A 16,737-nucleotide genomic window follows, 5' to 3' on the forward strand; every position below is an offset into this window, starting at 1 on the left:
GTTTAGCCTGCCAAATAAATGGATGTCTTTTGTCAGTAGGGCATTTATTTTCCTCATAGGCACATAGACAGCATGTTTTTCTAAATCAGTCACGTGTTAAATTGTGAGCCTGCATTTTATGAGATTCAATAACATTGATCATAAGAAGTGTTACGGAGATGAAACAGGAGATAGAAGAGCCAGTTGTCAGTTATTAAATTCTGAACTTTTATTGTACACGTAGGAGAAAGTATTCTTAGGAGTTCAGTTTCACATTCTCATGCCATTTAGTTTCCACATGCATATTTTTGCATCGTTGGAGTCAGTGTATTCATTCTCTGTTGGTCTGCCATTGCATCTGACCTTGGTTCGTGTTGCCCTTTTCCTGTGTCCTCACACTCCACATCCTTTTTCTTGTAATGGCAATAAAATAAACCCCTGCACTGGTAAGTGGCCATTGGTTCAACTTTTCTTCCAAATACTGGATATTTGGGTTGTTTCCAGGCTTTCACGGATGAGGACATATTTGCTATAAACATTGTGTCCAGAGAGCTCAGTCAGCAGCTTATTAAACACCTTCTGGAATGGGACTCTCTGCCAAGGTTTTTGAAGTGATACCAACTCATTAAATTAAGAGTCCTAAGAACTGGCATTCAGGATTTCCTGAGACAGCATCTTATTCTTTGACTTATTTTTTCTTATACATTTAATCAGCAGATACGTATGGGCGACCTAGGGAGTGCTACAGAGTGTACTCAGCACAGGTAAGCAAGGTAGAAAAGGTCTCTGACTCGCAATGCAGACAGCAGCCTGCAGATGCGCAGGGTGTGCAGTTGAAAGAGAGATCATCATGGTCAGCTGCCATCCCGCAGGCACGGTGTCCGTCAGACTTCTAGGTGGACCTTTGGTCTGGGTACATCAAACGTCAAGAAAGGGTGCAGTGTAATGACTTTAACTGCAAATAGCAGGATTGGGTAAAAAAAAGCAGTGCAGTTTTTATTTTTAAATCAGGCCAGCAAAGTGATGACCAGCATTTGAAGCTGCGTGGGCTAGTAAAAAGCACAAGACCTTTGAATCCGCACATCCTACGTTTGAATCCTAACTCTATACTTGTAGACTTTAGGAAAAACATTGAAACCCTCTAAACCTGTGTCCATATCTCTAAAAGGGGTACCGTATTTTCTGTCGTTTGGATTATTTGTATCCACAGTGCCTAGTGAAGTGCCTGGCTCAGTAGTTGGTTGTTATTAGGAAAAAAAGAAGAAACGGGTTGGTGGGTAGGTGATGGGTGGGTGGGTGGGTAGATAGATGGTTAGTTGGTTGGATAGCTGGATGGAGCAACTGCTCTGGATTGAGAAAGCCCAAGGGCCTCTGCACTAAATAATACAAATATATCTGGAGGCTGAGCATGGTAGCTCACACCTATAATCCCAGCACTTTGGGAGGCCCAGGTAGACAGTCTTGAGGTCAGGCCTTCAAGACCACCTTGGCCAACATGGTGAAACCCTGTCTCTACTAAAAATACAAAAAAAAAATTAGCCAGATCTGGTGGCACGTGCCTGTAATCCCAGCTACTCAGGAGGCTGAGGCCAGAGAATTGCTTGAACCCAGAAGGCGGAGGTTGCAGTGAGCTGAGATCGTGTCGCTGCACTCTAGCCTGGGCAACAGAGCAAGACTCTGTCTCAAAAAAAAAAAAAAAAAAAAAAAAAATACACACACACACATATATATATATATATATCTGAAGCAAGTCATACTTGCCCTTGAAGTTTGCTTGAAGTTTGCTAAACAAAAGCTTTCTCAATTCTACATTACAGGAGACTGAATTAAGAAGCCTTAAGCGTTTCTTTTGTCATCTCATATATATCAAGACTGTAAGTAACCGAAAAACTGGACTAATTGTGCCCTAACAAGTAGGGAGTTGTTTCTCCACATCTTCATAAAGCTTGGAGGATGCAGCTGCTTCTGCTGTTTGCCGTGAAAGACCTATGCTCTTTTCATCTCTGTGACCCACCCTCTTTGTTGTATTAAGGTTTTTAAATTGAGACTTGCTTTCTCGTGGTCATCAAATGGGCGTCATGGTTCTGTGCCTCATGACCAATTTCCAAGTCGGGAACCAGGGAGGCATGGATCACGCTACCCCTGGCTTCTGTGAGGAAGGAGAATCCTCCCCCAGTGTCCTCCCCTCATCTCCCCTCAGGCCTCACTGGAGTGATGGGGCAAAGGCCCACCCTTAAACTACGGCTCCCATCTCTCCTGAGCTCACAGAGTCTCTGCTCCAACAAGCCCAGGTCCTGCTAGCAGATGTTGGGACCGTCTGGTAGGATGGACAGCCTTATGTTGGCCACACTTTCACAAAAGTAATAAGCGAGAAGAAAAAAGAAATATTAAAGCTTAGTGGATATGGTTTACTTATAAGACTTTATTATCTGGGTTAAGGGATTCAGGGTTTGCGAGCCCCCATTTGGTGTCTTAAGAGTTTTATGCTAAGTAGAAAGGTTTTTGTGACTGTATGTCTCTTTGTGAGAGTTGATCCCCCCTCTTCCTTTTTGGATGGCGAAAGAAAAGAATAAACAAATGCAAATAGAGAAGTATGTTCTGGAGTCAGTGGTAGGCCTCTAAAAAGCTGCAACCCTGACTAACGCCAGAAGCCGTGTGCTGAAACTGGTCAAAGGACTGTTAACAAAATACTTCCCCAACAAAGTGAGTGAAGAGAAAAACATGTAAAACAGTGTTTGAGGAAGGAGGGGGCAGGGAGGAGGGTTGGCAGTGAAGCTTTGCAGAAGGGTGCAGGAATTTGGGGGTCGTTCAGAATGTCAGCAGCATGGGGTTTATGTTGGCTCTTCCCAAATTCGGTATTCAGAGAACAGAAGAAGAAAGCCACTCACACAGCCCGAGAGGGATGCAGACTGCAGTGGAATTCGGTCCAGAGTTAAACTGCTCAAGGACAACATTCTACGAGTCTGGATTTGTGGTTTTAAAAAAAAAAAAAATCAAAGTGCTTTTGTGGGAGCTTTTGGCTTGAATGACCAAATGCTTAGTATTTGGTATCTACCATTTTCTTCTTTTGGAGAAACCACCTAACAACTTAAATTCCCAAACAATTAAATAGCATTTCACATCACAAAGATCAACACTTTTAAGTTTTAAAGAAATACATGGAAATCAAAGTTCACCAAGGCTTGCAGATGATTTATGGCATTTTATTTATTAAGGGGGTAAAAGGGCAGAACTGATACCCATCTGTGTTATTTATGTTATTGATGTTAGAATTTGACCAGATCTTTGAACTAAGCTGTGTCTGACTTATTTCTCATATGAGTCAGGATTATGACTATCTTGGTTTTTAACACAAGAATTCCAGTCCTATATGTAAAAGATCCAGAAAGATTATGCTTTAAGAAAAGAAGAAAAGACACAAGAGTCAATTTCCAGCTGACTGAACTCTCTGAAGCTAAGGTTTGCTAAGCGTCCAAGGTGGAATTCACAGAGTGATAGTAGTCTCTGTGGGGTGGTATTCACTGTCACACTGGGAAAATGTCAGAGGCTGGGAGAATGGCTGTCCCCTGGGAGCTAGCTCTGCCCACTGAGTGCATCATGATAAATGGGGTTCATTCATGAAAGAAACACTGCTCAAAAGCACCAATACTGACTGAGCAACCAGAAAACCCAAATGTATTGGAGACTGCTGGCAGAAGGGATCTGTGCTTCCTTCTGGGTCTCCTCCAAGGAGTTTTCTTAATATTCCACAGTGTTTTCTGTGGCTACTGGGCCCAAACTGCATGGAGCCATACAACAGAAGTTGTGTGGCAAACTACTTGGCATTGAAATCTGAGCCAGCCTTATTCAGACACAACTGAGGGAAAAAAAAGCACTGCCACTATCACAAATAAGGCAGACAATGTCATTATTAGCTTAATTCTGCAAGCATTTTTTAAAGGTAATAAAGCTTAAACCTTTAGCTAGAGGCAAAAGACTACAAAACATGCCAGATGCTTGGTAAAAATTCAGAATGTAGACATGAGGTTTTATGCATTGAAACACCCCAATGGGCAGATATCTGAATTTTAAGTGACAAGGCATATGTGGTTTAAAAATCGTGCCTTATCTTATGATTCACTTGGGAAAAGGGGAAATATTTATTTTCATAATACAAACATCAGAAAAATCCAGTTCCATAAAATATTTCTGTATTCATTCAGTAACCAAAAAATGTGTAATTTTTCTTGAATGCCTAGCCTGTGTCAGGCGTTGCCTCAGGCACTGGGAGTACAACAGTAAACAGACAACATCCATTTCTTATGACATTTACATTCCAGTGAAGGAGAGGGCTAACACTTCAACAGATAAAAAATTAGAGTGCCAGGAAGGTTTAAGTACCACGAAGAAACACAAAGCAGAGTCAGGGAAGAGAGAGTAGGGCCTTTCTGAGGAGGTAACGCTTGACCCAGAGACCTGGAGGAAGTGAGGCAGTGAGACGTGCAGGCCTACAGTGTCTGTGAGACGTTTAAGCAGAAGGAAGAACTTGAGACACAGCATAGCTTGGCAGATTTAAGGAGAAGCAGGAGTCAGTGTGGCTGGATAGAGTGAGCCAGTGCCAATTCTCATAGCACCTGGTGGGCCAAGGAGTAGACGTGAGTGAGTGTATTGGGCATGCCGGGAAATGTTGCAGAGTTTTGAGCTAGGGAGTAGTGACTCATGAAGACTAGACAGGGGGTTGAGGAGGGGAGCAAGTGTGAAGCCCAGATCAGCAGAGAGAACTCTTGAAGTCATCCAGGTGAGAGATGCTGCTAGTTTGCCCAGATGGGAGCAGAGGAGATGCCAACACATGATTGGATTCTGGAGGTATTTTGAAGGTAGGGCTGACAGGATTTGCTGATAGATTGATTGGATATGCAGTTGGTAAGAAAGGAGCCAAAAATGAATGAATATTTTGGTGTGAATGAGGGCATGGATGATGGAGTGCTGTTGGTACCATTGATGTCCCCTGGAAGCCCCAAGAGGACAACAGTGTGGGAGATGACTCTGGCCACAGCACAATTGTTTGTGATGCCTTATAAGCATCCTAGGGGAGATGTTAAGAAGTCACTCAGGTGAGTAAGTCTGGATTTCAAAGAGCAAGCTGAGACTGGAGATCCAGATTTGAGAGTCATCAGATTTGGGGAAGAGGAGAGAATTCAGCAAAGGAGACTGAAAATACATATCACAGTTTCCTAAGACAGCTAAGGATGGGTATATCAATCTGACTAGGGAAGGTAAGGTTATCAGAAGTGAGTGCGAATTTTAAAAGATTAAGGAAAACTGTATTTACATCATAATATCCACAGTTGTTCCTGAAATTAGAGACATGCTCACAAGAACAAAAGATGGCTTTTGTTTCTGTGAACAGTTTCTGAATTTCAGAATTAGCTCTTCTGTTTCCCTTTCCCTGAGCCACTGTGAACATTTCAATTTTAGATAATTAGGTATGAATATGTACATCCAGAGTGTTTTTTTCATTTATTACAAACCTAGAGTGCTTCCAAGTAAAGAGATAATTCTTGTGGGAAGGCAAACAAATACATATAAGAATAAGGTATGGCCCATGCAGTCAGGGAACCTTACAATCAAGTTGTTGATGCAGATACATAAATAAATGGGAAACAGGAGATCTGAGGGAAAGGGTTGGGCACAGAAGTGGCTGACTTGACAGATAAAACGCTGAATGCCCTGAGCTGCCTTTAAATCTCCCCACTGTGGTACAGTGGATGACAGATTTTTTTTCTTGGCTCTGGGTTTTTTGGCTGGGACGATGATTATATGCTTGTATATTTCCCCAAATGATGGGCAGCAGATTGTCTATGTAGTTCAGAATGTATGTGAAATGGAAAGATCTGTAAGGATGCCTGGTGGAGGCGGGGGTGCAAACTAATAATGTAATAGAGGCAGCAAAGGTGGCTTTACGGAAGCAGGTGGTAGGTATAAGAACAGGTAGATTGTACTGGATATGCTGGTGTTCTTCAGAATTGTCTTCCTGTTGAGTTGTGTCTTTGAGTGGATTGTGTTGAACACAGTTGAGTGTTTCGCTTTCGTTTTTTAATAAGCTGTTGATCTCTTAATGATACAGGAAAAGAAGAGCAAGTCTTTAAAATCTGTATCTCTTACCTCCTTCTTTGGTTTTCAGTGACAGAAAAATTTCTTTGCTAATCCATGTTTTGGTGGGTAGAGTTTAAGACTAAACTATTCTGCTGAGTCAAAGTCTGACAACCAGCATGGGATACTTTGTATCACACCCACCCCACACATTTGTGAATGTGCAGGTCTTGGAGGGCGGCTCACAGCCTCACCTGAGGAGCACTTCTCTTTTCTCCTTCTGAGTCCAAGGCCTCGGAGGTGCACTCATCTACACCAAAGGTTTGGCAGAGTGGAAACAAACCTTTCCGGCTCTTGTTTTTCTGATCCAGCCTGATGGCAGTGCCCGATTGTGCTGCCTGACTCTGCAGCGGACATAACCTGAATATGTTTGCTGTGATCTTTATCTATGTCTGATGCAAAGGTGTTGGCAGAAGGAGTAATAGCATTAGACAACTAAGCCTCATGGGAAAAATGTTAATTTTCAACATATAGCAAAGTCTCAGTTACCTAGAATGCTCTAATGAAACTGGATTTTTTAGAGGGAATCATGGTTATATCACCAGTAAAAGACACTGCTAAATTTTACTCTTAATTTTTTTGTTTGTTTGCTGAGGCTAATGAAAAGCTGTTTTTTGTTTTGTTTTGTTTTGTTTTGTTTTGTTTTTTGAGATGGAGTCTCACTCCACCACCAGGCTGGAGTGCAATGGTGCAATCTTGGCTCACCTCAACCTCCAACTCCCTGGTTCAAGCGATTCTCCTGCGTCAGCCTCCCAAGTAGCTGGGATTACAGGCATGCACCACCACGCCCAGCCAATTTTTGTATTTTTAGTACAGATAGGTTTTCACCATGTTGGCCAGGATGGTCTTGCTCTCCGGACCTTGTGATCTGCCCGCCTCGGCCTCCCAAAGTGCTGGGATTACAGGCGTGAACCACTGCACCCAGCCAAAAAGTTGTTTTTGATATAGTTCCATTCAAACACAATTAGATGTTAGAAATATCTTTTCATTGAAAACTAACCAAAAATGTGTTAGAAATCACTGCTTTGTCAGAGAAAGGTTCTAAGGCATGTATCTTCATCCATTCCTATGTCCGGATTCTCATCAAGGAGCATTCACCTGGATGACATTTCCTGAGCTTCCTGGGGGTGGGGATGCCTTTGAATCAGGACTTAATAATAGGCCCTTGGTCTTACCATTGAAGTCTTTCTGCATCTTCTGCTGACTGAAGGCTATATTGCCTATTTTATTCATTACCACCCTTGTAAAGGAAGGACTGCTCTTTAAGAGCTTTTGCTTTGTTTTATCGGACAAGAACTGTGTGCATCAGTTCGGAGCTCCTGCTGCTTTTGTCAACAGCACTGTAGTAAAAGCAGAAGCATAGCCTTTATCTCATTCACAGTCCTGATCTGTTTCTTTTTTGTAGTTCTGTATGACCCACTTTTCCACCATCATTCATTCTATAAAGATTTGTTAACCACTCTATTGTGACTGTATTTATTGGAAACTATAGTCTGTTCTTGCTGTCTTCTAAACCTTAAGTCTGCTGAACAGTAAGAATGTAAGCCATTGCAGTAAGTAAGGTTAGGATTCCTAGTTAACAAAGATATATGAAAATATGTATACTATGCTGTGTGTAAGTAGACTTAATTCATTTTAGGAAGATCTTCGATGTCAAAAGTTAAAGCTGGCCAGGCACAGTGGTTCATGCCTTAAATATTTATGTTTCGAGAGGCTAAGGCAGAAGAATGGCTTGAGGCCAGGAGTTTAAGACCAGCCTGGAAAACATAGCAAGACACTGTCTCTATAAAAAATACAAAAACTAGCTGGGTGCGGTGAAGTGCCCCTGTAGTCCCAGCTACTAGGGAAGCTGGAAAGGATTGTGTGAGCCCAGGAGGTAGAGGCCACAGTGAGCTGTGACCTTATTCCACCACTGTACTCCAGCCTGAGTGACAGAAACAGACGCTGTCTCAAAACAAGTTAAAGCTGAAAGATACTTGATTAACTTTCAGTTAACAACAATTAATTTCAGACCACTCTTCTGGCTAATTGCTGTGAAGTATGCAATTCTTTGACGTTAGCACACAGATAGTAATCACTAAGTCCTCAGCTAGGCTTTTGCTTTGCAAATATTATTCAGTATAAAGTATGGCAAATTATATAGGAGCCTTGGAAAAGCCACTAAGCTATTCCAAAAGGTCCCGTGGTTCAAAGGATCCAAATTAGCTTGGGGAGGTCAGTCACATATAACTTTGCACCAGTCCCAGTACAAAAACCTGTGTCATAAATCCCATTGCCCACTTCATGTATCTCACACGCTCTGAGCAGGCTGGTCAACCGTCTTGGCTTGCCTGGCACTGAGGGGGTTCCTGGGAATGAGACTTTCAGTACAAAAACTGGGAAGTCCCAGGCAAAGCAAGATGAGTTGATTTTCCTAGTGAGAAGCTGAATCAATTAACAGAAAGGAATATTGATAAATACTGTCTTCTAAAGCCAGCAATTGTCTGTAAGATGGGGATAACTCTGTCTTCCTCTTGGGGTTGTGCCTCCTCACTGCTCCTATCTGTTTGGTTGGGTAGCTGGCTGTTGGTTTTTCCTTGGAATTGAAACCAGCTTTGACTCTGTGAGGTTGTGGCCAAAGGACGGTCTATCTTCTTCTGCCTCTTCTAGAGGCTTGTTACCTAAAAGGGCTTTGGCTATTCCCCCATCAGTGCTAGCCCTTTCTGATGTGAAGATGCTGGAGATTCTGGGTCATTTCAGTTGGTCCTGTGGTTTTCACTATAGCCACCTGCTTTGGGTTTTGCCTATTGCCTGTTAGTTAATAAGGCCTCTCTCCACTTGAGAACTCTTTGCCCCAGTGCACCAAGCTCTTTGCATCCCCCAAGGTGCTTAGGGACTTGCTTCCTCTCAGGCCTTGGCACAAGCAACCATACTTAAACCTCCCTCCTTTCCTCTTGTGGTAAACACTGGTTATTCTGTACATTTTAGCTTCCACCCTGCTTCCTCCTGGAAGCTTTGCATGATCATCCCAGACTGGTTTAAGTGTCCCCTGTGTTCTCAGAGTTACTTGTACTTACTGCAGTTAAATTATGTACTACTGCAGCTATGGTGGCCTGTTTGTATTTGTATGGTGGTGGTGTTTATATTATTTATTGTGGATTCCTTGAGGGAAGGGACTACACAGAGAGAGAGAGAGAGAGTGCAAGTGAGCGAGAGGGTCTCACTCTGTCGTCTAGGCTGGAGTGCAGTGGCTCAATCTCTGCTCATTGCAACCTCCACCTCCCAGGTTGAAGCAATTCTCCTGCCTCAGCTTCCCAAGTAGCTGGGGTTATAGGCATGTGCCATCATGCCTGGCTAGGTTTCTTTTTATTGTTTTGTTGTTGTTGTTTGTTTGTTTTTTGTATTTTTAGTAGAGACGGGGTTTCACCATGTTGGCCAGTCTCGAACCCCTGACCTCAAGTGATCCACCCGCTTTAGCCTCCCAAAGTGCAGGTATTACCGGTGTGAGCCACTGTGCCCAGCCCAGGGAGGGACTATATTTTGTTCTCTGTTTTGTCCCTACCACCTTCCATTGCCAAACACATAGTAGGGTTAGAGACACTTACAAGCATGATGGAAGAGCCAACAAGCTACAAACCCTCTTCATCTTCAGTTTTCTTTGGCTTTGCTCTGTGGCTGTCCATCATTGCCCCTCCAGTTCTCCTTGGGAGGCATAGCTATGCTAGATCTTTCTCAAAAGAGCCCCATCCTCTCTATCTGGGGACCACTGTCCAATTTAGTGTTAGGTCCTAGTTTGTCCCACAAGGCACTGGGCACATTATGGAAATACACATGAAACAGCTAACCCCAGCTGCCAAGGGTTACATAAATATCAGTGGGGAGACACAGAATCTGAGAGTATTGTATAGGCTGAGGCATTCAGTTTTATGTTTATTGGTAAACACATGGAATAAAAATGTTTCTGCTGTGACAGATATTGCAATAAAATGTTAAATCATCCCCAGTTTTGAAGATCTGATAGCTCACAGGCTATACTGTATTAAATTGTGAATTTTGGATGTTTTCATTTCATAATTTGATCCAGATTATATTTTTCTCCCTAGTTAACATTAATCATTTCCTGCGAATTTTCCTGGTATTAGGAAACAGATGTCCCATATTTTTATCTGAGTTTTTCCCAAATGCTGACCAAGACTTTAGTGCTTTTGTGCTGTATGTGTGTCTGTGTGTGTACACAGTGAATTTTTGAGAAATAAATTGTATCTGAATTTGCAAATAAAAGCATCACAGATACAGCTACGTATTTATACAGATTTGTACAAGGTTGGAAACATTTTTAGACATTGTGTTTAATGTAGTTTAGTATTGTTTTGCTAATACAGACTTCCAGCCTAAGAATGCATTAGAAGTGTCTCATAACAGTATGCTTGCCAAAATAAGGAATGGTGTAGCCAAGAGAATACAGTTAATGCAACCTGTACTTTAATGCTCTTATTTTAATGAAATTACATTTTTGAAAAAACTGTTCTCTTAACTATGTAAAATTCTTCCCCATATATTTGTAAAACATTGAAGAGTGCTTCTCTGTGCAGAGTGAAATGCCAGGCAATTTAGGAGATACAAATAAAATATGGACCCTTGAGACCTTACCACCCAGCCAGAGAAGTGCAACATATTCCCAAATATCTGTGATAAAAAGAAGGAGGTAGAAAAGGTTGTAGAAATTCTAAGAGAAGAATAGTTTCATTGAGCCAAACAATGAGGGAAAACTTGGGAGATAAAGTGGTATTTATGCCAGATAAAAATAATAATAATAATAAAGCAAAACTTAATTTAGGTTTAAGTTATTTAAAGTATTTTGCCTTTATAAAAATCTGTGTGAGGATGGGTCCATTGTGTAAGCCATTGTTATAGTAAATTTGCTGAAATGATGCTAACATTTCTTGAGATCCTCCAGTGAAGCAAACATGGTTCTCTGATGCTCTATGAAAAGGCTTTCTTATAGGAAACAATATAGAATTGCTGCTTTGAATAATAATCCATTTTGCACAAAATACATCTCTTCACTTTTACTTTGCAAGCTTCCTTTCACAAGGGGTCCTGTGACTCAGAGAAAGAAGGATTCGGAGTCTGGTTGTGCCAACTGCAAGGTTCCGTGATCATGTCTAAGTCACCTGGCCTGTTTGGATCTGTTTTCTCTGCCGTATACAGGGCATTATTATACTCCCCAGCTCACTCACAGGGTTGCTATGAAGATTCAAAGTGGATGTAAGTTGACTTTGAAACACAATCAAAAGCCAAACATTTTGCCAAGAAGCAATATCATAGCTCTTGAAATTTGTACAAAATATAGTTGTGTCATATTATTTACTAAATGCTATATAAATGAAAAGATACTTACCTTAAAATTGCACATATTTTGGGAATCTATTTGTAGCAAATATATATATTACCTGTTGATTATCGTGCACTACAAAGAACTCATTCAAATTTACAAGAAAAACATCAGAATCATAGTACCTGAATGACCAAAAAACATAAAACTATTGTTTTTCAAGGTGGCAAACCATTAATAAACAAACATGAAAAAATGTTGCTTCTAATTATCTTACAAATACAAAATAAAACAGTTTTAAGAATATTATTTTATGTATAAAATAGGATCTCAGGAACTGTGCATTATTTTGCAGGTGATATTATCGTATGCTAATAAAAACCCTTTTAAAATCAAAACCTAGTCATTGTGTTAGGTATTTAGAGAAGCCAGAGAAGTAAGCTAAAGGAATGAAAAAGCTGAGCCATGAAGATGTCCAATGTAATCATGTTTCTGGTAATAAAAACTGGCAGTTACTTAACTATCCAGCATTAGAGGATTGATTTAGGAAATTGTGCCTTCTCAACATGAAACACTATGTCTATGTGTAGAAATACTAAAATATTTAAAATTTAAACTGAAATTTTAAAAAGGAATAATAGCCATAAATCATGGAGTTTTTTCTAGTGGCACTGTGCTAAGTTTTTCTCTTTTTATCCTTACAGCAAGTATATACAAAAGGTAATATTAACCCTATTTTACACTTTAGGAAATTGAGGACTAGAGATGAATTGCATCTCATTAGTTGAGAATCTGACATTCAAATCTAGATCTGTCCAATTCCAAAGCCTTTACTATCAATAGCATATAAACTATGGCCATAGTCACATAAAAACACGTGTCCATCAAGGGTAACATGCAAAAATAAATAGCAGCACTAGGATGCTAGAAACATGGGTAAATTCTGAAGAAGCTTGCCATCCTTTTAAAACTGCCATTGTCCTTTCAATACAAAAATGGGGGGAGAAATATGTTGAGTATAACATTTCAATTTCTTGTTTACTCTGACTTTTTCACTTATTCTCTTAAAGTGTGATGAAATAGGAATCTATGTGTCGTTTTAAAATTCATATTGTTTTTGGCATTATCTGAATACTTTTCTCCCAACTTTAAGTTAGTTGAGTACATATACCACCAGCTCCTCAATTAAAAACGAAACTTAGTCTTCAGAGCTCTCTGTGGATTAGGACAGTAACCAGGTAAAAAGAGTTTCTCCTGATGAACAGCCTAGACCAGCTCTTCCAGCCAGGAGCCAGTCCCAAGGTGGAGATGATGGGGTGGTACCATTTGGTTAAAGTAGGCCATTTCAGCCTTTTGGGGTGTGCTGTTCTCTGGGACAGAAGCTCTTGTACAATGGGGCAAAATGCCAGCATTTTAATCCCTATTGTCTTTAACCTTTATTGCTCAAGAATGAATTTATGATTCTTTGACACATAGTATTACTTTACAAAGTTGGTAGTCCTCCAAACATCTAATAAAGACAAATTTTTAGGATAGACTTAAAGCATAGGGTATATTTCCCTCAACTTTGCCCCACCTTTGTGGAGCATTTACCTTTTATCCCTACAGTAGGGGCCTTTATGTGTGTCAAAAGCCCTTTTAAAACCTGTTTTGCCTTTTGAGATACCATCATATCAGACTTTGCAAGTGAAACCATATAGGACCTGTGCGGTTCCATAGAGCAGCTGCCTCAGTGGCTGCTTGGCCCCTTGAAATGTGGTTCATGCAACTGGGAAGTGAGTTTTTAGTTGTATTTAAATGTAAAGACCCACATGTGCCTATTATTAGACAGCATGGTTCTAGGCTTCTTAATGCTTTCTTGACATCTCCCCTTGGATGTCTCAAAGTTAACCAGATCACATCCGAATTCTTGATTTTCTTCTTCCCTCAACCTGTTTTCTCCCTGAGCAAATCAAACCATCATTGACCCAGTTGCTTAATCCCCTGTATCCACTTCATCCACAAGTCCTAGCTGTTTTACCTCCAGAACCTATACTGAATTTGTCTGCTTCTCTCCACCTGAGGTACCATATCTCACCTGAACAATCAAATGGCCTCATACTTGGTCACCATTTGTCCACTATTGCCTCTTAAATACACCTCCACACAGCTGCTGAAGAGACCTTGTTAAACTCTTCATTAGGTCACTTCACTCTTTGCATGTATGAAAACATTTGTAGAACTTACTGTTTGAAATGATCTTATTTACTTCTTTATATATGTGTTTGTTTGCTGTCTCATTACAATGTAAGGGCCTCAAGTCAAGAATGTAATACACTTCATTTCCACTGCATCTCCAGTACCAGCGACCATCCCTGGCACATGATTTACATTTAGTAAACCTCTCGGTAATAACTAAATTAATGTCATTACTTCTTATCATGGAAGGAGATGAGATGGCAAGAATCAATACAAATTTACGGTTTGATTGTTAATAACAGGTGATGCTGACATCCATCCATGTACATGGGAAGGTGGTGGTTTCTTTTACATTCTAGATGCAGTATAAAGGGTGGATGTTACGGCTGACAGCATTTATTTGCGAGTGGGTAGGCCGGGCCGCAATCCTGATGCAATCTCTGACTGGGCTAGAGAGAGCTGCTTCTCTCCCTAGAGGTCTGTATGTGTTCTAGATCTTGAACCTTTTTGACTTTCTCACTGTTAGTATTTTTCTACAAGTTCAAATTTTATAGCCATCTAAGGGGAGTTTAGATAGTAATGGAAATAAATATATCCTGGAACTCAGGGTAGAAATATCCAAACCATGTCCAGGCAGCCAAAGGAGATTTTCAGCATGTGTCTTTTCTGGCATTGCTTGATAATGGCCAGCCAAGACTGTGGGTGTGCTGTTGCTTAGGCATGTTATTACTCATTTCCACATGCAAAGTAAAATAAAGCTGATGAACTTGCAGGTGTGAGCAAGTCTGCCAAGCTCTGAGTTGCTTATCCTCCCTGTAGTACTGAACAGGTCTAGGAAGTGACCATCTCCTTGGTATTGGCGGGATTCAAAAGACGAAGTCAAAACTTGCTTTGTTCAAGTGTGTATTTGAAGATTCTTCATCCTGGTGTGTTTTTTTTATCAGCCCTGGGTTGATAGCCCTGGCTCCTATCCCTCTAATGCTGTTCCAGTGTTTTCCTGTGTGCCCCTTTATTGAGTGTCTACCACATACCAAACACCCCACTAGGTCCTGGAGAGACAACGATGAGCTAGACACATCCTTAACCTTCAGGGATTCTGCAAACATGTGGGGAGAGACACCAGTAAATGGAAATCTAAAATATGGGAGATACCCGAGTAAAGTAAGTATACCAGGGCAATGAGAGTAGAGGGAAGTGGACACTGAGTAGGGGCAGGCATGGAGTGCGAGGCCTAGAACCAGATTGCCTGTAAACCACAGCTTGGCTCTGCCACTTACAAGTGTAACCTTAGGCTACTGGCTTAACCTCTATGCCTCAGTTTGCTATCCTACTAAATGTAATAATGAAAGAACCTACCTCATAGGATTACTAAGGGGATTAAAGGAGCATGTAAAGCACCTGAACAGTGCCTAGCACATAAAAACCAGCTTTTAATATTACTGGTAGTACAGTCATGTGCTGTATGACATTTCAGTCAACTACAGGCCACATCTGTGGCAGTATTCCCATAAGACTATATAATACCATTGGTACCGACTGGTTTTTAACAAAACCTATTTTAAAGATTATAACACCATATTTTTACTATACCTTTTCTCTGTTTAGATACACAAATATTTACCATTGTGTTTTAGCTGCCTACAGTATTCAGAACAGTAACATGCTGTCCAGGTTTATAGCCTAGGCACAAGAGGCTCTACCGTGTAGCCTAGGTGTGTGGTAGGCTGTACCCTCTAGTTTTGTGTAAATACACCCTATGATATGGACATGATGAAATCCCCTAACAGTTCATTTCTCAGAATGCTTCCCCTTCCTTCAGGGACTATAGTAGAGTATAACTGCAATTGAATTGAATGAATACTACTTTACTGCTGCTACTGCAGAGAAGTTATTGCTAAGCCAGCCGAGAGTGTTCACACAAGCTTCCCAGAGGTGGTAACTTTTGAACTGAGATGTGAACCCACTCATACTGTAGAGAAAAGACAAATATGGCAGAAAGAACAGAATCTGCAAAGGCATAGAGGAGTTAAGGGGAGAGTGTGCATTTTGGGACCTGTCAGTGAGATGCCTGAGGGAGAGTCCGGGCATGAGGCCACAGGGGCTTTTTAGAGCAGTCTGAGGAGCTTGGCCTTGATCCTAAAACCTGGAGGAAGCCACGGGAGGATTTTCAGCAGGTTCAGGGCTCTCCATAGGAGACTGCATGGCAGGGCTTCAAGTGGCCTCAGTCCCACGGTGTCACTGACCAGCCTCCATCTCTCTGATTTGGCAGAAAGCTTGTATGTGGGGATCTGATTTTGCTCATTGAGCGTGATTCCTTGGGGGCCTATGGATTAATAAAGTGAAAAGGATGTATCTTCTTAATTCTTTTACTGGATTCTTCCTAACTCCCTACTCCTGCTGAGACAGATATTGAGGTATCTATCTAAAAGACCTCTTTGAGACTCTTTCAGCATCTGATGAAAACATTTGGCCTTTCCCTCAGAAAAATCATGAAGACAAGATTTTCCAGAGACCTCACATTAACCTCCCCGACTGCCACCACCTTGGTCATCCAGACAGGCCCCTCAACCCGTGCAGTCTTTTTGACCCCACATGTGGTGGTTTTCGTGCTTGTATCCCAAATTGTTTTAAATTTAATTTGCTAGCGCATCCAATAACTCTTCCATCTGCCATCACTGCTATTATCTAACCATGTTATCATGAGAGCAGACTTGGATCATTTGATAGTTATAATTAAAACTGAAAGTAATTATCTTATTTTGAGCTGTTCAAATTTAATTGAGAGGGCAGTGGCTAAAAGCAGGGACTTTGGAGGCAAATGACTCAGATTTGAATCCCATGTCTGACACTGTCTCCCAGTCTTGTGTAAATGATGTAACCTCTTGGTGCCTCAGTTGCCTCATTACAAAATGAGAATAATATATTTACTTCATAAAGTTATTGTGAGGTTTAATTGAGGTAACATAGGGGCATGCCAAGAACAGTTCCTGGCACATAGTAAGTGCTATATATAAGTATTTGTTGTCATTATGTCTGATTTCTGCTAAAATGACATCACGAAATGGGAGTAATGATAGATGACTGAGAGAAGGAAAATGGGTGAATAAGATCTCCATATGCATCAGACTCCTTGA

The 16,737-nt window shown here is 41.0% G+C and overlaps 1 protein-coding gene across 3 annotated transcripts in view; it reads left to right on the forward strand.

Moving 5' to 3' along the window:
- Window positions 1-16,737, forward strand: part of GNG12 (G protein subunit gamma 12) — a 133,739-nt gene that overhangs the window by 37,577 nt on the left and 79,425 nt on the right. The gene's annotated exons all lie outside the window — the stretch shown is intronic.

Source organism: Sapajus apella, unplaced genomic scaffold (genome assembly GCF_009761245.1).
Source record: "Sapajus apella isolate SASKATOON/1434 unplaced genomic scaffold, GSC_monkey_1.0 scaffold36, whole genome shotgun sequence".
Taxonomy (NCBI): Eukaryota; Metazoa; Chordata; class Mammalia; order Primates; family Cebidae; genus Sapajus; species Sapajus apella.